At 35.1% G+C, this 23928-nt stretch overlaps 2 pseudogenes; one reads left to right on the plus strand and one right to left on the minus strand.

Annotated features, from left to right (window-relative positions):
* Window positions 1-23928, minus strand: part of LOC149181584 (mitogen-activated protein kinase kinase 9 pseudogene) — a 172213-nt pseudogene that overhangs the window by 13573 nt on the left and 134712 nt on the right.
* LOC149181585 (origin of replication complex subunit 5-like) lies at window positions 15120-18576 on the plus strand (annotated as a pseudogene).

A 23928-nucleotide genomic window follows, 5' to 3' on the forward strand; every position in this document is an offset into this window, starting at 1 on the left:
TTTAGTTTCATGAGGTTATAATTTCTAAGAGACTAACCAATTTTAGTCTAGATCCTTGGGATCATATAGCAACATTGATTTTATGATTTGATTCAAAGTTTTATTATATTATGGTGATTGCATTTTATATGTTGACATCAGATTATATAGTTTTGGTAAATGATTTTTAAGCATTTATATTTTCCTTTGCGCTCTTTTCGAATGAGCAAAACATTTGGTTGATATTTATTTCAATGCATGAATTAATGTATTATTACATTGGTTATGGCTTGTATCACATTGATATGAACATATGCCTTTGGGTTTGTTGAAACTATGGTTATATTACATTCTCAGTTATGGTATGGTTTATGCGATAATGTAATGTTTTGGTGTAATTAAACCTATGATATTGACATTTATCATTTACAAATCCTAAATGATATATGGTGATGCGAGATGGATTGGGTATAATTTGATCTGGATGTTGTGTTTCTCATTTGGTGCTTCTACCTCACAACACCTATTTACACCATAACTCATTGCCATAATTCAATTTGTAAATAATCAAATTTCCCGCTATCATGACAAAGATATGATGCATTCTCATAAATGTGCGTTGTGTTCTTTCAAGCTACCCTGTAGGGTTTTCATTTTGACCTTTTCTTCAGTTTCATTTCTCTCCACATCTTTCCTGGTCTCTCTACAAATTACCAAGATTTATACCTTTTGTACATCTTATTTCGGTCAATCGAGCTAAACCCTTGCTCAAATTTTATTTCTATAAAAACCCATGCATGTAATCAAAACAAAAATGGAAGGGCCTGACCTTGTCGAGATTTATAAAGGATATCAATCCATCTTCTAGCAAGTTGGTTGGTGGTCGTTTATACAACAGTTCCAAGGGATTAATGATGGCATAGTGAAAGCTTTCACTTCCACTTTTAATGGAAAGCGAGCTAAGCTTGGAAACTTGGAAATGGAAGTTGATGTTTGTTTTGTGGCCAAAGCTACTTCCCTCTCCACTAAGGGAGAAAAATGGTCCAAGAATTGTCACGTTCGAGACATCACATGGCAGAAGCTTCTAAATAATAAAAACAAGGGTTACTTCGTAAAAGGTATGTTTTTAGACTATCTCAAATTGAATTGGAGATATTTGTTATATTTAATAAACCACTAGATAACATGCGAGGGTTGATATGCTCTAGTGTTTTTGTATCATATCCGATTGTTAATGGGTTTTCTCGGTCATGATCTTAACTTACCCTATTTCTTGCATAAGAGTTTAGCCAAAATGGTGAAAACCTACCAGTCTGATTGTAAAAACATAGATAGGTCACTCTTCCACCAAGGTCTTATATGTATCTTCGTTAGACACCATTTGTCTAAAATCGGTCAACAGCGGGAAAGTCTTCTCTTACAAAATGGTTTTCAAGGAACCCTACAATCAATTCGACATGATGTCACACAAGAGAATTCAATTAACCCTCCCTCTCTAGTTTTGGCTTCACCTTATGCTTGTGTTCATGAAGAAAACATATTTGAGCACTCCGGTCTTGAACCACAACTATATTTTTTTGGTGATGACCAGGATGAAATCCATGAAACTCCATTGGTTCGTTTTACTAGGAGTAGGGTAAAAGACACTTTGCTTCACCATACTTAATCAAAATAGAAATCTAAGAAAAATATTGGGAACTCAAAAAATTCAGATAGTGACCTTCACATAGAACCTGCATGCCAAGAAACAAAGGGTCATTCTGGAGAAAATCTCAAGTCTAAAATCAAAGCTAAACAAATAGAAATAAAAATATCTAGGTTGAGGTGAAATAAGTGAATTAATCTCCCAACTAAAGAGATATTTGTCAATATCAAAGAAAATATAGAGCATATTCCCAAAAATACCAAGCTTGGGACTTGAGATAGCTTATGTTTTTCTGATAATGTAGATAATACACTTGATGTTAAAAGTGATTCTAGAAAATTTTCTTTTTAAAGTCTGCTAAATATGTATTGACATCAACAATAATTATTAACTTTTCCTTGCTTGGAGCGACGAATAAGCCAACTTTTCCAAGAAAATAATCAGCTCAAGTCATCTAATCTAGCTAAGGAAAAACTAAAGCAACAGGAATCTTCCAATCCAGAAGCAAAAACATAGACTTCTGATATGCATGTTATTGTAAAGTCATCATGGGTCAAAGTAATAATATCTTTATATTTTGATAATCCGAGTAATTCTAAATAAAGGTTTTTATTGTTATCTATGTTCCAACCTTTGGATATATCAAGGTATGTAATTGTTAGAACTTTTATTACTAAAATTGAAATGATGTTATAGAATCAAAGATTCTGTAACAACCCTCTTTCTCGACTATGATGAATAGTAATATTCTTTTCTTAAATTTTAACAAGTCTTTGTGTTGGTTGAAACATTCCTCCCACCTTTCATGGAACGTATCTCTTTGGATAGCTCTTGATGTTGCGGATACTAGCAAAGAAATCCTATTAGTTATCTTTTTATTTTATTTTGCCTGCTAGGATATGGGCAAGAGGTCGAAAAAATGATGTTTATTATTTTGTAAAAAGACAGTTTCGATTTGAAGTTTAATTTTAGAGAGAGTTAGTAATATTAATCATATATAAACCTTTGATTTAGAAAGAGAAGGGGGTACATGTAGTATTATAGAGGGAGGTTTTGGCAGAAAAGGAATGTATGTTAAATTGTATTTGACTATGGAATATATTTTTGAATTACACTATGATTTTTCAAACTTGATTTTATTCAGTTGATACTTATTGTGTTTTTAATTGTTTCATAGCCAATCATATTTATTATATATTTTCTTCTATGTAATTTAACTTCTTATAATACAATAGATAGTAGAGATTGTTTATATGATTTCATTCCATAAACAGTTAGAAAGTAAATTCATTTCTTTTTTGTTATACATTGATTCAATTTATATATGTTCTTATGTGATCAATGTCACAATCGAGCGACTTGGGTCCTTAGGTAGAGAATTGATCTAGGCATATATATCTGGTCTAGGTCTTTGTGGTTTTATTCCAGTGATTTATAACTTAGATAATGTCACTCTCATGATATGAATTGAATTAATTTATTGTAGTGATTTATAAGTTTACACATTTATTTTGATTATTTGCTTATTGTTTTGATTCATAAACATGTAATTGGATGAATATTTCTTTTATGAGATTGTTAAAGTAACCCTATATATCTTGACCAAGTACTAAAAAGAAAATTGCATTAGTTAGACCATTTTACATTGATTCCTCATGCTAAGCATAAGACTAGATACAGTTTGATATGCATTCCTTTAAAAGATAAGAGACTTGCATTTTAGCAGTTGTCTATCTTTTATTTCGCATTAACGATTGTTTTTCTCGCTTTATTTTTAATTTATAAATTCATAGATAAATTAAATTAAGATTTAAATTCCTTTTTTTTTCCAAAGATAATTATATTTCAATTCATTTTTTATATAGGAGTTACAACCAGTTCTTCCCTTTATTTTGATGTATCGCAATTTTGTTTGTGCATATTTTAATATATTATTTTTCTAACATTTATTTTATTATGTATAATATTCTTGCAAGTGATATTTTTCTTCTAAAATTAATCATTTATATTTATTGTAATTTTATTAGTTATTAACTTGTAAATTATATTTTATTAACTAGTAGTTTTAGGAACATTGATAGTAGGTGTAGCTCATATAGGTAGTTGTAGTTGTAGGTAATGGAGCTTAAAAACCATCAAGGATTACCACACCAAACAACAAGGGCTATTTAAAGAGCTATGGTCTGGGTCGTTTCTCCCTTGTTGACTAGGGTGCACAAAACTCGCATCATCAAAATGGTCCTAGAAGGAGGGCGCACTAGACTATAAATGGAAAGAAGAACTCATAAAAGACAAACTTTTAGGTCACTTATTGTCATTAGGAGTCACATAAACAACCCCCATACTGAGACGTCTACTAGTTCTCAGCCACAACCTAAACAGACCAATAATGAGCCTACCACTGCAACTAAAACACACATACAATCCAAAATTGACAAATTTCTTTAAAGATACCATGAAATTCTCTTTCAAACTCAGGAAAAATTGGAATGAACTAGCTCTATTCAAAGAAGGTAATCTCAACACTTATTCACTCCTCTCGATCTTCAACCATAGGAACCTACCATACTGGATCGACCCATAGACATCCTTCATATTAACACCCCTTTTAACGATAGGTTGCATGAAATTCTAACTTAAAGAATTATTGCCCTCATTCTATCTACATTTAAGATACCTACAGATGAGTCCATCCAACTAACTCTACTTGGAGGCTCAGGCTCCTCCCCTTCCCCACATAACTCACCCTCTTCCTTGGGAGACTCCTCTATTGAAGAAGGATCTTCTAAGTCATTGGAATCTAAAGGATCCCCAATCCTAGCAAAAAATCAAGTAATACTTGGAATAATCAAGGAAACCCACAAAATAATCCCGCAACCCCTTGGCTTGATTAGGATGTTGTTCTTGTACTTAGTGTACAACAACCTTTTCCAAGGAACCCTCACAAGTTCCTCCCCAAATTTGACCTTGATTCAAAGCATCCAGCTGAGGATCACATCAAAGCATTTATGTTGGTCATCAAGCAAAAGAATGTTCAAAATGAAGACAAGAGTATGTAGATTTTTCCTTTATACATTTGATGGGAAGGCCATTACATGGTACATTGCTCAACCTCCCCAAAGTATCATTTCATGGGCACAATTTGAAGTTGCATTTATGGGGAAATTTGGGGATGATAAATTGCCATAGGTACTAGTCACAACATTGAAAAACACGAAAATGGATAATAAAGATAAGGTAAAAGATTTCAGTGTTAGATTTATTTCATTAAAAAATAAAATTACTGTTAAATTTACGCATGCACAAAATTTGATTATATCCTACTATGTAAATTCTTTACCTCATGATATAGCCATGTGGGTGAAAAAAGCCCAAAAAGCTACATTATAGGAAGCCTTTGAGGAAGCCTTATCTGTAGAAAAAGATATCCTTAGTCTCAAACCCAATTCAAAAGAATAGACTGATATATGTTGGGATGGGGCCCCTGGGATCAATTTTGTTAAGTTTTGGGAAAATTGTGTAAGTTCTTTTTGTAGCGAATGTAAAGTCTTTGTGAAGTGTGGAAGCAGAGCGCGAAGCTAGTAGCATTCAAAGGGGCTTTAGTCCCTTAGTTGGGTGTGTGATAGAGTTGTTTTGAGACCTACCCATGGTCCGTGGACCATGGTATTATAAAGCAAATGCTATATAAAGTTGAGTCATAGCGAGTCTTAGAAACAATCAATTAGTGAAGAATCATTGTAAGGGCAAGGTGCTAAGGCAGGAAAGGTCTGTTTCCTGTATTTAGGTGAAAAGGGAAGGCTCCTACAGCTGAGTGCGTGAAGACCTTGGTAAGTCCATAGGATGAGTGCACAGGCCACTGCAACTCAGTGCACAGGGATAAGAAGTCTGTAAGTGAACGTTTGTACTTAATTAAGATTGTTTTGAGACGGTTTTGATGCATCTATGCCTTGTTATTTACTCTTGCTAAAGTTTTTGTATCTTCACTCTATGATAAGTATTATATGAATTAATGTTTATTTATTACACGAATCTCGTAGATCTATAATATTTGTGCATGATATGTACTTCACGAAGGTCTAGAATTCATTTAGATAGATTTGCAGTTGTTATTTGTTCTGGAGGATTAGAGCTACGCGAAGGCAGATCTAAACTATAAGAACTTCAAGAACACATCACACAAGCCTCTGGATGCATAAACCTAGTTCTAGCATCCCCAAATACTGCTTCGGGTGAGACTGTCGTTTACCCTATGTGATTTGTTGCCAAAAGGGCCAACAGTTAGGGTTTTGTTGGTTGGCATAGTTAAAGTTGAACCTAGATTAGGCCCCATCAAGCCAAAAAATGGTTTCGTTGTCAGGACCGAGATCTATCTAAGGAATGCGTGATGTCGAATAAGAAGTTCCCTACTAAGAAGGAAATAAAAAAGGTGGCTCGATCGGAAGTTTCACACATTTGCAACTTAGGAGAACAAAAACCCATGGTTATCCAAAGAACATTGGTTGAATAGATACTTGTACACAGATGAAACTGAAGCCATTTTCTGTTTCTTCCCCTACTAACTGCACGAATGACTATCTAGATTAATGGACAGTCAAGGTACTTGGAGAATTGACAGTCCTATTGTGTGGACTCCATAGATGGTGAGGCACCTGGAAGCTTCAGAAAACAACATCGGGCAGGTTTTTGATCTGACTTAATTGATCATATTGTAGCAGGATTCATCACTAAGCTCACGATTGATACGACCATCAGCTATAGTGACACAGAACACAAGCTCTTCAAGGGACCATGAGGTAAGCATTTAAAATATCTGAAAACTTGGATTAAGATGTTGTTGTGTGAAAAATTGGGTTATGCCGTTACCTTGATGTTAGGATCCTCTTCTAGCGACGAAGAAGCAACTGTTCTGAGTACATCGTGAAGCACTATGTAGATAGTAAGTTAGGGTATCCCGATGATACCTCACCCATCCACTCCACCTCCACTGCATACACCTACACCTTCACCTCCACTTCCACCTCCGCATCAATCATTCAACATGGAAAATGCAACGAAGATGTCGGTCGTTGAAGGGGTAGGAAGAGAAAACCTCGAACAATTCTAGTTTGTTGCAAATGTTGTGTGGATAGTGCACCAAATTACTAATGATAATATAAAGAAAGAAAAATTGGTCATAGTGCTGTAGGATAGGGTGTTGACTAGATATATTAAATTTTGTCAAGATAAACCTGGCACGACGTTGGCAGAGACTCGAGAAGCATTGAACAGTGAGTTTGAGAAGCCTAAGTCTCAGGCATAGTCTATAACATAGTTTAAGGAGATACAGAAAAAGGTAAATGAGTCCTTGTGGGATTTCGATCAAAGGCTAGAATGCCTAATCTAGAAGGCTAATATGAACATCACAGATGATGAACACAAAGACTGGTACATTGCTTCATTGTTGCCTCATCTAAGATTACCATTATAACAACAGAAGATAGGAACGCATGCAGAGGTTATGGAGATCATGATGAGGTTGGAAGCCTCACCAGTAGAGGATACGAACATTGGAGTACAACAGATTCAGATGCAGTTGGCAAGTCTGCACATGTACTTGCAGAGCTTGAAGACAGGGAAGGAAGCTCAGCCAGAGGTGCATGCTGAAGTTTGGTGTATAAAATGAAAAGACAAGGGACATGATAAGGATCACTACCCTGTTTATTAGAATTACTTGATTGGAGGAGGTTTTGTGACTCTAAACCCTGATAACACTGTGGAAACTAGCACTGGAGTACCATTATAGTGTGTTATCTACCAGATAGCTGGGAAGCATGCGACTGATAATTGTCATCTCTTGTAAAAATTTATTCAAACACCACAACATTGTTTTGTACATTCTGTAAATCGATTGGACATGATGAGTAGAACTACCAATGCTATGAATTGATGATGGAGCGGAATCCTACATATCAAATGCAAGAAGAAAATTGGTCTTGGGATTAGGGTGCGAGTGTAGCGCGTGGAGGATTTCAAGGTAATGGGAGAGGAAGAGGAGGAGGGGTTGGCAAAGGTCACAAACAAGTTATTTGTTATAACTGTGGCCAAGCTAAACATTTTACGTGCGACTGTCAGAATCCAACACATCCATATTGTCAATATTGCAGACAGTTTGATCATGTGATAGAAGACTACCCAATACTAATAGCTAAGATGCAGGAGAAAAATATGCAACAACCTATGCAAAACATACATATGATGAGGGAAGAGTCTCATGAAGGAGATAACAGTATTAATATCATAACGTGCAGTCGTATGACCACAAGAGAAGATAAAGGAAAGCATCTAGAGAATGAAGGATGGGTGCGTAAGGCTACTGAGAAGGAAGTTGGGTTTGACCCCAACCGAGCTAAAGACACTTTTATGGAGGCCAAGAAGAATTTTTATAAAGCTTCTACGTCAGGGAGTCAAGAAAAATCAGTTGGAAATAGTGAGGAGCAAGACGTGGACCCCTCGCTATTAGCCACTTTTCTGAAAACTTGTATGAAGTTGTTGAGGGATAAGAAGGTAGTGGAAGGGCTCCAGGAGATAATCGATAATTGTACAGGAAAAATTAAGATTCCTTCATAACAACACGCTATGAGGAAACTGGGTAAACATAAGAATCAAACAAGGTGTGAGATGAGGTTGACTGCGCAGATTGGAGAATATGAAATGGATCAAGTCATCCTGGATTTGGGTTCTGATGCGAACGTACTACCTAACAGACATGGGAGAGGATGGAGAGACCTGCGCTAGTCTCCTATATGGCTATGCATGGCCAATCAACAAAATATCATTCCTATGGGGCACTTGTATGAGCTAATAGTAGACATTGAAGGAGCAAGTGCTTTGGCTGATTTTGAAGTAATTGAAATAGTGGATGACAGTAATCCTTACACACTACTATGAATTGTTTGGGAATTTGACATGGATGCAGTCATTAATTTGAAGAAGTGAAGGATGACATTTGAGAAGAAGGTGCTCAGGGTTATTATGCCAATAGATCGTACTAAGGGCGCACGCTACACTAAACCAGTTTGCGACTATGTGGAGGATGATGACTTGGATCAAATATACAAGATAACTATGCGCGACGAAGATTAGATCAATCCCACTGCAGATGGGAGGATCATGTGGGATAGAGACAAATCCTGTACATCAGACTCAGATGAGGAGCTTGAACACTGGCAGAATAGGTTGCATGAAGTCTCTATGCTATGTTGCAATATGATGACAAAATCGTTGTGATGCATATCTACAGAGGTACGGAATCTCTTGCATTATGATGGATTAAATGATGTTAATTTATTTTTGGATGAGTTTTAAAGAGAGGTGCCTGAAGAGCATCGTTTCTGGGTGCTCGAGTCGGCACTGCACACTACGCTTTCTTGTTGGTGGGGTATGCATAAGGATAACTTCACTGACTGGAAGGAATACAAGTGAATGATGAAGCTAAGGTTTGGATATGCTAATACCTGTATGAATAAAAAATATAGTGGAAAGAATGATCTACGCGAACACTTGGCGCAGTGGACTAAAGCATGGGGCGAAGAGCTACAACAGGAATGGGTGCACATCTTCTGTCACACCTTAGATACTATTCCAATGAATTGGTACCTGGAAATAGAGCTACGCCATGGGACGACCGAATGGGATACCTTGAGGGAAAGTTTCTTGTTAAATTTTAGCTTTGAGGATGGGTTTGAGTGCATTGATGAGTGCTCCAGGAAATTAAAGCCACTATCTTTAGAACGCCTGCAGATTTGGTAGAATGGGTTCAACTGGACTAGAGTACCCATCTGCGCCATGCACTGGAGTGCTACAATGTGACTTCAGAAGAAGAATAAGATCCGCAAAAAATCAACATTTCAGAGATCGAAGGACAGTGTGAGGTTGAAGATCCTAAAGCATCAAACCCTGATGTACCCGAACCTTTGAAGACTAGGCAAGTAAACATTGGGTCCAATGCATAACCTAAGTTTGCAAATATAGGCAATTATTGGGACGAAGATGCAGTTTATAAAGTTGTTGTGCGAATACTAGGACTTGTTTCCTACCAAGTTCTCGGACCTGAAGGGAATAGTAGGGGATCTAGGAGTAATGAAGATCATCTTAAAGCCTAATGCAAATCCAATGAAATAGAGACCTTACCGTCTAAATCAGAAAAAATAAGGAAAAGGTAGGTAAAGAGCTAGAAAAAATGTTGGAAGTTGGAATTATTGAGCCAGTAGAAGAATATGATTGGGTGAGCCCTATGGTTGTTCAAGAGAAGAAGCAGCAAGGTGAAATTAGGAAATGTGTAGATCTGAGAAAGATCAATGATGCATGCGTTCATGACCCATTTCCAACACCATTTATAGATGAAGCTTTGGAGAATGTTGGAGGACTGGAAGCTTACTCATTCACTAATGGGTTCTCAGGGTACCATCAGATTAAGATTGCGCTAGAGGATCGTAGCAAGAAAGCCTTCACGATGGAGTGGGGATGCTTCCAATACACAGTGATTCCATTCAGACTGAAGAATGCGCCCGCGATCTTTTCAAGGGTTGTAATTGCAGCATTTAAAGAATTTATCCATAAATGATTAGAAGTGTATTTTGATGACTAAACTGTGCTTGGATTAGAAAAGCGCCACGTTGCAAGTCTGTGCCTTATGCTGGATGTTTGTCGCGGATACCAAATTTCTCTAAACTTGAAGAAATCTATCTTTCACATGCCCTGTGGGATACTTTTAGGCCATGTGGTATTTAAGCAATGACTAATGGTAGACCCTGCGAAGATTGTAGTGACTGTGAATTTAGAAGCTCCAAAGAATGTAAGGTAGTTGCACATAACGTTGGGCCACACCGACTACTATAGAAAGTTTATCAAGGCTTATGCACAAATAATTGCGCCAATGGAGAAATTACTAAAGAAGGACACGACTTTCTGCTGGGATGAAGAGTGCTATCGCAGTTTGGACATGTTAAAGGAAAAGATGGTGATTGCACCCATTTTGGTATTCCTAGATTGGAAGAAAGAGTTCCATGTGCATGTGGATGCTTCCTATATCGTGTTGGGTGCGGTATTGACCCAGCCATGCGAAGATGAGATAGATCACCCTACAGCCTTCGCGAGCAGGAAATTGTTAAAGGCTAAGAAGAATTATTCAACTACGGAGTGCGAAGGATTGGCGATGGTCTACAAACTGCAGAAATCTAAACACTGCTTGTTAGTTGCACATTTCAAAATGTATACAAATCACTCCGCTCTCAAGTACTTGGTCAACAAGCCTGTGTTGGGGGGAAAGATCTGTAGGTGGTTATTTTGTTTCAAGAATATGATTTTGAAGTGATTATGAAGCCTAGATGGTTGAATGCGGGACCAGATCATCTATCTAGAATTGAGACAGATGAAGAACCTACTAATTTGGAGGAATGGTTGTCGGATGCACAACTCTTCATTGTATGCATCGCAGATGATCATTTTGTTGATATAATCCAGTTTTTGACTACTGGAACAACCTCGGAAGGATCCTCTACAGAGCAGAAAAAGGAGTTGGTGGTCCGCACAACTGACTTTTATCTGATTGCGGGACACTTGTATAAGATGAGCACTAATCAAATCCTACGTTGATATGTTTCAGACTTCGAATGCTCTAGAATAATCACCGAATCATATGGAGGAGTGGCGAGAGGAAACTATGCAGGCAGAGCAACTACGCAAAATATTTTGCACGCAGGATTGTGGTGGCCGAAGATACATAAGGATTCTAAGGCATATTGTAGGGCATGTGATGCATGTCAGAGGATGGGAAAACCATCGTGAAGGGGCGAATTTCCCTTAAATCATCAGATTTGATTACAATTGTTTGACAAATGGGTGGTTGACTTTGTGGATCCCATACAACAACCAAGGAAAAAGACGGGTGCGCGGTACATTATTACTACGACTAAGTATATGACAAGATGGGAAATGTCACAACCGATGAGGGACTGTAATGCTGCTATAGCCACAAAGTTCCTATTTGAATATATCTTGACAAGGTTTGGGTATCCTAAGATACTGATGAGTATAGGGTTACACACTTTCTAAATGAAACTATTGCCACGATGCTTGAGGAATTTCAAGTTTATCATCAAAAGAGTATGCCTTATCATCCTCAAGAAAATGGTATGGTTGAAGCATTCAATAAAATTTTGGAAAATGCATTGACAAAGGTCTGCAACGCGTAGAGGAATGATTGGGATGTGCACATACCAGCAGTCCTATGGGCATATAGGACAATGTGTAAGAATTTGACAGGGAAAACCCCGTTCATGTTGGTCCATGGGATAAAGGTTGTGATGCCCATGGAGTATATTGTGCCGAGTTTGCGAATTGCAACATGGACTGATAGGGCAGACTGCGAGACTATGGAGGAGTGCTTTGCGCAGTTGTTGGAGTTAGAAGAAGACAAGTTTTTAGCAGGATTTAACTAACAGGTGAAAAGGAGTGCGAAAAGTCATGGCATGATTGACATATTAAGTTGCGCGCCTTCAAGGTGAATGATTTGGTCTTACTTTATGATAGCAAGTTCATGAAGTTCCTTGGGCAGTTTCAAATGCACTGGTTGGGACCCTATGTACTCAAGGAAATCACAAATGGTGGCACAGTTCAGCTCGCAAAGATGAATGGGGAATTATTTATAGGAAGAGTCAATGGAAGTCGAATGAAGTTATATCAAGGGGATCCTTCCCTAGCATAATGAGTACATGACGACAAGACAACCTTCATACTCTAGGAAGTTAAAAGAGAGTATGGGACTATAAACTACACTACCCAAAGACTAGGAACATGAAGTAAGGGGGCTGTGTGAGGAAAGAAAGACACATGCCCGAAAGAGTTGCGCCACTATACCTATGGAAATTCAACAAGATCTTTAGGAGACCAACTAGGAGGTTGTCGACGAAAGAGAATGTCCATCATTCTATGATATTGTTTCTGAGATCACTATATGCTTTCCTAATTTGGAAGACATTAGAGGAATATGGAAACATTGTCCACACACCGTTAACCTCTACTAGTAAATGAAAACATGGATAAGCAAGATGTTTTTGGATTGAAAGGATGTCAAAGATGAAATCCTTCTCCTAATTGATGAAATGTAGTTGTAGATGAAGGGTATGGACAATAGAAAGGAGTGCATTAAAGTCTGCTTGGCCCTAACATTTGGCACAAGGACAACCAATAAACCCAATACAAACCTCATTGAGGTAGAACATTCAAGTTTTTATGATAATTCTAAAATATATAACCTTTTAATTTTTTATTTTCATAGACAATATTTACTTTATAAATCTTAGTATATTAGTCTTTTAAAGAGTTTTAACTCATGCATAATTATTTTTTATATAATTCTTTTTCCAAAACTCTTATGAGAAAGAGTTTCCTAAAATATCACTTATTTAGTTTTCTAATCACAAACCAAAAACAAATAACTATAATAAAATTAGTTTTAATTTTTTTATTATAAAAATTTATATATAAAAAAATCTAATTTTATTTTAAATTAAAAAATTATAAATATAAAATAATAAAACTATTATTATATAAAAATAAAAACCATGTATTTTTAAACATATAATAATAATAGTAATAATGATGCTAATGTTTATTCATAATCATATTAAATTATCTTCCTCGTATAAAATTATGATTTTTTTAAAAATTAATTAAAATTAAAATTTTATAATTTTATATAAATATATATTAGAGTGTCCAACTTCCTTTTTTATATTTTAAATTATTGTGTTAAAATATTTCTATAATTTTAAATTTGTACAAAAAATTATTGAATAATGTATAATAAATTTTCATATTAACATATATCAATTTGTATATTTGTATATGCAAAATTTATAAATCCATTTTTATATATAAAATTTATAAATATATAAATTATTTGAAGAAATTTTGTATAAAATTTTAAAATCTCTAATTGAAACAATATTATATTAATAAAATTAAAAATAAAATAATTTAGAATAAATTTATATAAAACTTTAAATTTTTTAACACATTAAATAAATAAATAATGATATAAAATTAAATATTTTGAAAATAATTAAATTTAAAAATTTAATTCTTATTAAAAATAATTAAAAACTTCTTCTATACCACTTTAAAAATAAATATTTAACAAACAACGAATAAGCAAATCAAGAAACCAATTCCTCTCATCGAAGTTAAGGTCAAATTGCGGGTTTTGTTTTCATATCTACAAAATTCCAACGGGTGCAGAGAGGGAAAAAGGAATATGTTACAATAATGTTGTTTATTCATCCTAAAATAGTCCATCCTAATTAGAATCTAACCAGTTATTTCATATTTTTGATTGGTAAATTAATTAAAAATATTTCATTTTAAATAAATTGTTTTATTTTAATTTTTTTAAGGAGGATGTTTAGAGTAATTTTTTTTTTTATTCAATAAGAGAATTTTATCATATTATTATAGTTGAGAAAAGATTGACATTATTTATCACAAGTTGACCATTTTAGTTAGGAGATCAACTAATATCTTTTTTTATTAAGATGAGGGTAGTGACTAGCGAATACAAATACTTGGAGATTTTGTCCAATAGTTATTATGACTCATTAGTTTCAGTCTCTTTCTTTTTTTTCTTTCTTCTCATGTGATATATGTCAAAGTTAAACACAACCATCTTGTTTTTATAAGTTTCTATATACAAAATATTCTAGGGAATTTTAGCAACTTCAAAACCCTAAAAAATTTATATTATTGATCTAATTTTATTTAAATAAATTAAAGAGAACGAAAAAGGTAACTGTTACACCGTTGTTTATATAGAGTAATTAAAACGTTCTATCGTAACTGAATCTTACAAGTTATACATCTAATTTTTATTATTTATATTTTTTAATTATGAATTAACTAAAATACTCCATCGTAATTAGTTTTTACTTAGTTATCGGTCATTTCCTGTATAAGCAAGACACTCATCCGAAGTGTAATTTGACAAGTTATATATATCTAAAAGTTCTGGTTTATAGATTTAAAAGATACTTAATTTTGTATAGATTAAAAAAATTATTTCACCTTTATTTTATATATATATATATATATTTATATATTTATTGAAATTATAATTAAAATTCTCTTCCCAATTTATTTTAGTAATTATAAATTTTCAAATTAAAAAATTATAATAATATAATTATAATTTGAATTATAATTATATTATAATTTGGAAATTCAAATTCAAATTCAAATTATATTATAATTAATGTTCTTGCTACCACGGGTGTCTGGGGCAGGGGTGGCAAGGATCTCGGCGGGGTGGCAAGGGCAGCGGGACAGCAAAACGTGCAAATAGTGCGGGGCGGGGTGGAATTGGGAGCCTTAGTGCTTGGTGCTCGAAGGTCCGGGATCGTTTCTGCTTAACATTTAGTGATATGGGGTTTAACGGTGAGTTTCGTTAAGTGAAACTCACGAGATGAGGGTTCAAATCTCGTTGAACCCCATAGAGGACGTCTCGACTCTTGCTGACGAATACGTTTCCTGCTATTGTGCGGCTTTGTTGCACGTAGCCTAAGTTTATAGTGGCAATAAATGATGTGATTGTTTGTGTGCTTTGATTTGAGTTTGAGCATTATGCATCCATGTTCTCACTCCTCAGTGTGTTGTGTACACTGAGGATTGCACTTCACAGTGATTTTTTTCATCGGGATGGTGTAATTTTACCAGACAACATTGTTCATGTTTCAAGGCTATATTACATAATTGGTTTTTTCACCAGTACTATAGAAAATTTAAATAATTATTAATTTATTATTATTCAAAAAAAACTACTTATAAACACAAACTTACATTCCTATGAAATGCCTCTAAATCTTAATCTTAATCTTAAGTATTAACTTATATCTTTACCTCCGAAACAAACTCTTATTTGACAGAATAACTTCGGTGTAAATCACATGTAGACAGACATTTGTCAACGTGTTTCGAACCAACTAGTGTGGTTCATCATCAGGACAAGTTGAAGAAACAGATCCAGCTTAGAATGTCAAATAGTCTGAGCAAAGTCTCGAACGGCTAAATTGACTAACGGCTAATTTTGACCCAAGGACCCATTTCAAATTATTATTTATTAATTTAATATTATTATTATTTTTACGCCGTAAGGCGTTTCCCTCTGAAATGAACTCCCCCGATTGCCTTTCTATCCTAATCGTAGCTGTTAGATTTTTTGTTAGACGATTGAACAAAAATCAACCGTCTGATTTGATAAAAAATGTTTTAAAACATTAAAAAACCTTTAAAAAACGTTTCACTTTACATGCAATAAAAGGCGGATCACCAGGCGCACAACAGCCAACAATGCCTCTGCGATGGATTTCCCGGGCGACAAACACAGATTAAAGAGCTCATATCTCTTGCTGGGGGTCCAAGGGATTTTATGATGCCATTGCTTGTTTATGGGGGCCCTTCCACTGGCAAAACCAGTGTAGTTTTAGATATATTTAAGCGTTTGAACCGCCCTTTTGCCTATGCGAGCTATAGATCTTGTTTTAGCCCTTGTCTGCTGTTTGAATCCATTCTGAACCAACTGATATCCCACAGAAGAACGAAAGCTAATAACTATAGCAGTGCGAAGCGCTGCGAGAAAATTGCAGATTTTGTTGTGTATTTGAAAGAAGCCTGTATTCAAGCAATTGAGAAAAAATATGAAAAGAAATTTGTAGGTGGGTCTATAGAATCTCGGAAAGATGGGGAACCAGGGTTTACGAGCTCTCCTCCCAGGGTTTCCCAAAAAATCCCAGATAAAGGGCTGAAGGAATCAGTGTTTATGGGATCTCCCCACGAGGATACCCAAATAAGTCCAGAGAAAGGGTTTCAGGAATCATGGTTTAAGGGCTCCCCTCGCAAGAATACCCAAAAAAGTTCAGAAAAGGGGCTTAAGGGTTCCTCCAAAAAAGATACAGGAAGGGGGCTTCAGGCTTCTGGTTGCGATGATCCTTCGCAGAAAGACAAAGGGAAGAGGGACAATTATTCTTTTAGTAAAGAAGTGAGGAGATTGGATTTTCCAGAGGTGGTGTACTTGATATTTGACAATATTGAACTTCTGCATGAGTGGAACAATGGTTTCAACCTCATCTCGGCATTGTTCAAGCTATCTGATTTGACAAGAATGCCCAATTTGGGTTTGATTTTTATCAGCAATATCACTCCAGATTCCTTCTATTCCCATACTGGTGCTCTGGAGCCATTGACAGTCTACTTTCGGGACTATACTGATGATGAGTTGTATCAAATCCTTATCAAAGGGCAGCCTAATACTGAGCTGTATGCCTCATTTCTCAAGTAAGTACCTGTGCCTACCTTTTTCTTCAAATATGCTTATAGATTTCTGTTAATGAAACAATAATGCTCAAATCTTATTAGAAAAACACGAGGCAAATTTGGGTTCATGTGTCTACTATTTCTCTGCGTCCATAGGAGTATGTCGCAATGTGTAAATCTTGTTGATTGGCTCCTGTCAATGAGGTTATTAGTTTGGTTTGCTGAAAGTTCTGTCTCTTCTGCACACTATACACTTGCTTATTTTGTATGGGAAGATCCACCCAGCAGCAAGAAAGTTGGGCTTCTCTGATCTCAGGTGTCCAAACCTTGCCACGGTTCTCTTTGCTGTTCAAGTTAAGGGGCTTTCGAAGTTTTTAAAAGTTTCAATGAAATATGTGGCTGCTTGATTTAAACTTGTTTTCTTTTTGTTTCTGATATTGAACAATGCTATTTTGAAGCCCTTCAGTAGAGCTTGCAGGCGAGTTACAGAACTCTCTACAACATTGGAACCTTTGTTTCAAAAATACTGTGAACCAATTAGCAAAGAAGCTGTGGTTCCTGATGAAAACGGAAAGCGAAGGCTGTTTTCTTATCTTGAGCCACACATTGCACCGGCCTTGAACCAAATATTCAATGTCCCTACTTCTGGAGACAAGGTTAGAAGGAAAATCATGACAATAAGATAAGGTTTTGATGAAATACATGAAGATATAGTTTTTCATCTTTCTGTTCGTGGCAAGTACTAGCTCATCTCTGCCTTCATTGCATCAAGGAACCCTGCGACTCTTGATGCCACGTTGTTTGATTCGTCTGGGGGATTAGATAATCGTAAGTGAAGGAAAAAGTAAGAAATTTAGTTCCTTTGATCCTTTGCTTTTCTCCTTTTTTGTTTTTCTTTTCATTTGATTCTTAAAAATAAATTTAGTTGATTTCACATAAGGAAGGATCTGATTTCTTTTATCTAGAAGTTCCAGCTCATATGAATACTATGCCCTCTTTCCCATTTCATGGCAGCAAGAAGTTAACGTTTCCTCCATATAATTATGCAATCCCAAGCATCACTTTGGAGTAATTATTGTATACTCTCTTTGTTGGTTTGTGAATAGGAGTGTAAAATCCACAGAGAGAAAGGAACATGAGGAGCAAGAAAAGTTCCTTAAAGGTCCAAGGAGTTTCCCTCTGGAGAGGCTGCTTGCAATCTTCTAATGCATCACAGTAGTGGCAGATGAAGAATTGGAAAATCTACAATCTGACAATATATCTGCAGCTGATGAAAATGGTTTGGGGCCTATGGCTGATGCTCTTATGCATCTCTCAACTCTTTGTAATATCAATCTTTTGTATAAAGGAACAAACTGTCCCCTAGAAGGCGCTGCTAGATATCGTTGCAACATCGATCAGGAACTTGCAATGAAGGTATGCCTCTTTTTGTTTATGATTTATCAATGTTTAGTGTTGTTATGCTGTATTGAAAATATCGACTAAAATCTTTGATCATCACTTTGGCTGTGGGAAATAGGAATTTTATTTTTAATCCATCTCTTATTTGTTTGCGATTGTAGATTGCGTGCAGTGTCAAATTTCCTTTGTCAAAATATCTCTATCAGTGATAATGACCTTGACAAGGACCATTTCTAGACGTGTTGTTCAGTCGCCTGCTAGAGAGGAAGTAAATCAGTTCAATTTGTGGGAGAAAGACAATTTATTGATTGTTAAATGTTGTATGTTGTGGGGCAAGGAGGTCACCTAATTATAAAAGATATGAACTGTTTCACCTCATAACCCCAGGAGTTGTGAATAGCTCAGGTATGTTGTTCAGAGTCTGCAAATTAGATTATTCACAATAAAGTCGCACACAAAATTATATAGATTAATACACGGGATTTATGTGGTAAAACTCTGACAACATGTCAAGGAAATATCCAGGGGCAAGACAATTAAGTTTTATTCTTCAGTAGAGTAATTGCATTCAGGCTTACAATACAACCTTGTCATCTGTGGGAACAGAGTAATTGCATTCAGGCTTACAATACAACCTCCTCATCTGTGGGAACATATATGAATTAGACTCCGTTACAATAGTTTTGTTAAGTATATTTAGTTTGTAAAACTGAATAACCACAACAACATTTGTGTTCTTCAATTTATGCCTTACGGCATTTCAGATGAAGTATTCGAGTAAAATTAATGACAATACAGTAATCAAAAAATTTCCTAGATGCTTTCTCCCATGAGATGAGTTTGCCAAAAAAAATATGCATCTAACAGTAACTATGCAAATAAGTCAATGATTGGAAAAAATGCCTTGCCTTCCACAATCCATCACTAGCCAAAATGAGAAATTCTGTGTCTCTCACATCTGGTTCTGAACTTAAATGTTGCTTCAGACTCCTGTCACCAAACGCACGAGCTACAACAAGCTGACCATTAACTCGAGGTACATCTCCTAATATATCAAAAAAGAACGTCATTAAGTATACAGTTTCTCCCTGTGACCATTCAAATGTTACTCTTGAGCTAGTAATTATTTAAGTATGTTCTCATTAAAATTAATCTCTACACAACATTTGTAGTGATACCTAGCAGGAGTGTCACAAATCCACCCTTCTCGATGTTTTGGTGTTCAATACTTGGCTCATGATCAACAGTCAGCTGAATAGCAGTGCCGTTTTTACATATAACAGCCCTGGAATCTCCTGTATTTGCTACAAAGAGTTTTTTCCGATCAACTAAAATAGCAGTGACTACTGTGGAGCCACTGGGCCCTAAATCAGCTGCCTTTGCTAAAATTTTCCCATCAATCCGGTTGTATGCATTCTTGATGGCACTTTCTGGGTCTGTCCAGAACTTCGGCTCCATTATTATCAGAGATACTTTTCAGCATTAAAATACTTAATTAGCATTTTACACCATACGAAACTTTGAAAATAGCAAGTGACAACCAATACAACAAATGGCAGATCAGCTGTAAAAGCATTTTACTGGATGTGCATCAGAGTCAGAAATCTCATCTGATATACAATTTTTTTCTAAAGAGTCATTTGAGAACCATCATATTTATATAAATGAAGGAAATTATAAAAAATGATAACGATTTGTCGCAAATGCAATTTTTGCAATAAGGAAGCACTATTGCTTTATGCCATGACGTGATGCTACTATTGGACGCTTTTTCTTTGGATAGGTGCAAGAGACACATGAACATATAAGTATAGGAAATATATGAACAGTTTAAGCTATTTGAAAAATAGTGGATTTACGCATGAAACATAGTCAACTAGAAATATGATGGGGAAAAACAAGAAATTCATTATATGTGAGAAGTAAAATGTTGGAGAATCTTCGCCTTTGAGGTTTGAGAAATGGACATGGTGATATATCACAACTAGAAAAGTCTTGTTCATAGATGCAGATAATTGTTACAATTAACAATATATATCATATGCCAAAGATAAAACACAGGAAATTAACCCATGAAGTTAATGCAAGTAGAAACATCATAATAGAACCAATAGAGGAGAAAACGAAATTGTTTCACAAGTTACAATCAAGTTAGGCAATTGAGATAAACATATGCAATTTGGAAAATGGAAAGAAACTTTGAACTTGCTCCAATTTAATGTATAATTTTAATTTCTGATTGACTAGCGATAACAAAACAATACATGTCACAATACAATCAACTATAAAATTTAAATAGATGTTGAATTTAAATAGATGTTGTTAAATTCACAGAGACCTTCCAAGTATTCCCTATGATTCATAGATGCTAAACCAGGTAGACCATCAGCATTGATTACAAGTATTCCCCATGATTCATAGATGGTAAACCAAGTAGACCATCAGCATTGATTACAAGTATTCCCCATGATTCATAGATGGTAAACCAGGTAGACCATCAGCATTGATTACAGTGCATAACCCCAAAGGAATCGTAAGAGTTGAACTTGTGGCATCCCATTTCTGAGAAGTTTATTGTCTAACTCCAAGGCCAATCAAGCCAACCCCAGGGCTCAAAAATAAGATAATAAAAAATATATGCATTTGGTAACATGGCGTGATACCTATCATCTAGCTCAGAAAGGATATAGGTTGGTAACAATTGAAATAGACTTACAAATTAGCTAATTTAGAGAGTTTCTTTGTGGGAAAAATCAATAATCTCATTCTAGATTATGATTTAAGTTGGGAATCAAACCCTACTCAACTAATGAAAGGATTGAAATTTGCTAAACCCCTTTCCAGCACTAATTTAAATATGTAGACTATAGATTGGTACTATCTAGTCACTCTCTAGGTGACACTATCAAGCAGCACATCGGTAGCTACAGAGTGATTGATACAGATGTGGATGCTTCTTCTCCCTCCTCTACTTTTTACATCTATACCTAATGACAAGTAATGGGCACTTCCACAGTATGTTGTAACTGGTGTACTTTTGAGCCCCGTTGACCTCTCTTTTGGTCACCCACTGCCATTAATAAAACTAGTCTTATCTTATCTTCTATCGTCCGTTAATAGGAAATGGTACTATAATATAAAAACAATACTAAATAGCCAGGACTAACTTTCACCAATTTAGATCCTCATCTAGGAGTGAGCACTTAGTGTCTGTACTTTCTTTTCTATATTTGAGGCCAATGTACATCGATAAATTACACTGTACAATACAAGTATTCAAGAGACATCTGCTATCAATTCCATCTGAGCAACGACAATCTCAGTTACATACCATGAACCACGTAATCCAAATGTACATCAAGAAATTAAATTGTACAAAACAATTATTCCAACGACACATCCCATCAGTTCTGTTTAAACAAAAGCAAGCTCGGTTATTTACCTTGAACCTCAAAATTTTGACGACATGGTTCATGGTATACAACTGAGATTGTTGTTTGCTGAAATGGAATTAATGGAAGGTGTCACTTGAATAATTGTTTTGTATAGTGTAATATAAATGTGTAGCCCAATATGGTTACAAAGATGCCCCAAACATTGAAGGCTCTGAATTTATCAAGTAGGTTTTTGAAAGCATAAAAGACTATCTCAAGCTTAGAGGAACTCATTCCTCCTCACATGACAGAAGTTATGCAAGCATAAATACAGTGGAAGAAAGTAACTACTCTTAGATGAGGAATTGTAGTAGATTGAATTGGCAAAGAATACAAGGTTTGTGTATCTTCTACGAAAAATCACATTGAAGACTAATAAGAGCACTAGGCCTTTTGAAGGATTACTGATTGACAAGCTCTATAGGTTTCTCCAAAACAATTGCAGGTTGACTCTGTCTCCCTACAATATACCACCTGTGCATTTACTTCAAGTCATAATGGTGCAAGAAATTTAGAGTTCGTTCACACAAAACTGTTAGAAGACAATGAAATTATAAGCTTTTACTCATAATAAAACTTTTAGGGCCGTAAAGTTCGTGATCACTCAAAAATAAGATATAATTTTGTACTATTGTTACTATTTTAATAGATTTATAAGATTTCAAAATGCAAATTTCTGTTGAGATCAGAAGAAATAAGCATTGAGTTTTTTTACCATTTCTACAATAAATCATGAATCATGTAGAGTGAATTGGTACATACATGTTTAATGTTTTATGACTGGTGGAATGGAAAAAAATGATAACATCTCATTACTTTTCAGTCTCAATCCTTATTTTACAGTAAGGCTCTTATCTTTTGATGAAATGTGGAGGCTAGTAAATTAAATTTTCAAGGAATCCCAGGTAGAGTTTGTTAAGCGGGAATTTGAAATTTTAATAGTAACTCCTTTTTATCCTTTGTCCTCGGAAATTTGTACACTCTCGAGTTGTTTGGGGCTAAGTACCAGTTCATGTGTTACAAGCCCAAGCCACCAAACAACACTTTTACGATGTTGGGTCCCTTCAAATTCTGAATCTAAGAAGCCCCATAGGAGCAACAAAATGAAAATGATACCTAGAAAATCACTCTTCTTACCTAAGCCACCAAAAGGCACCAATCCTAGTAAGGCTTAAGGAGGACCAACGATAATTATAAGGATCCCATGCTTCCACTATACTCTCTATTGCTTTATGATCCAATATGTTTCTCATCCTACCTTTCCATTTTGTTTTGAATGTGGAGTCTTTACAGCGTAAGCCCCTGTAACAATATTCAAAATGTGGCTAGAGTTGCTTTACAATATCTGTAGATGACGGTATGCAAAATTGTTTTATTATTATTGTTTTGATTTAATGTTTCATTATGCATACTAAATCTTTTTTTCATATAAAACCAAATTTTAAATGTTTACTTATTTACAAATACTACAACACATACCCCTTTTTCGGATTGATGTTTATGAGTAGTAGGCCAAAACTTGCCAAACAATTCAATTTCTTTTCCAAAATTTCAAAGATGCCCATTTGAAAAACCTTAAAATAATGTACAAAAACACGTTCACATAAACAACAACTACTACATGGATAATGGATAACCTCTACCTGATATTAACTATAACTCATTATCATCCACCCATGCTTTCAAGAATGTCCATTCACATGTTGCTATTCTTCCACAAACTACTATTACTTACAAAATATCCCTATTCAAAACACACATAACTAATAGTTTCAAGTGTAACTCAATATCATCCACGCTTGCTTTCTACAATGTCCATTCACATGTCATTATTCTTCTACACACTATTATTTACAAAATATCCATATTCATCATACACATAACTAACAATTTCAATTGCAACTCATTATCATCCACCCTTACTTTCAACAATGCCCATTCACATGTCACTATTCTTCCACACTCTATGTCTTACGGCGTTTCCTTTGCAACATCAGGTGCAAATGCTAGTTATTATTATTTTTCTTATTATTATTTATGGAAATAAGTTAAGTTAGATAGAAATAAATAAATAAATAAAATAATTTTAATGGTTGGTTTAAAAAGGAATTTATTTATTTATTTAAA

Source organism: Pinus tabuliformis, chromosome 3_2 (assembly GCF_031772625.1).
Source record: "Pinus tabuliformis cultivar Carrire ecotype Pingquan chromosome 3_2, CPIR1, whole genome shotgun sequence".
Taxonomy (NCBI): domain Eukaryota; kingdom Viridiplantae; phylum Streptophyta; class Pinopsida; order Pinales; family Pinaceae; genus Pinus; species Pinus tabuliformis.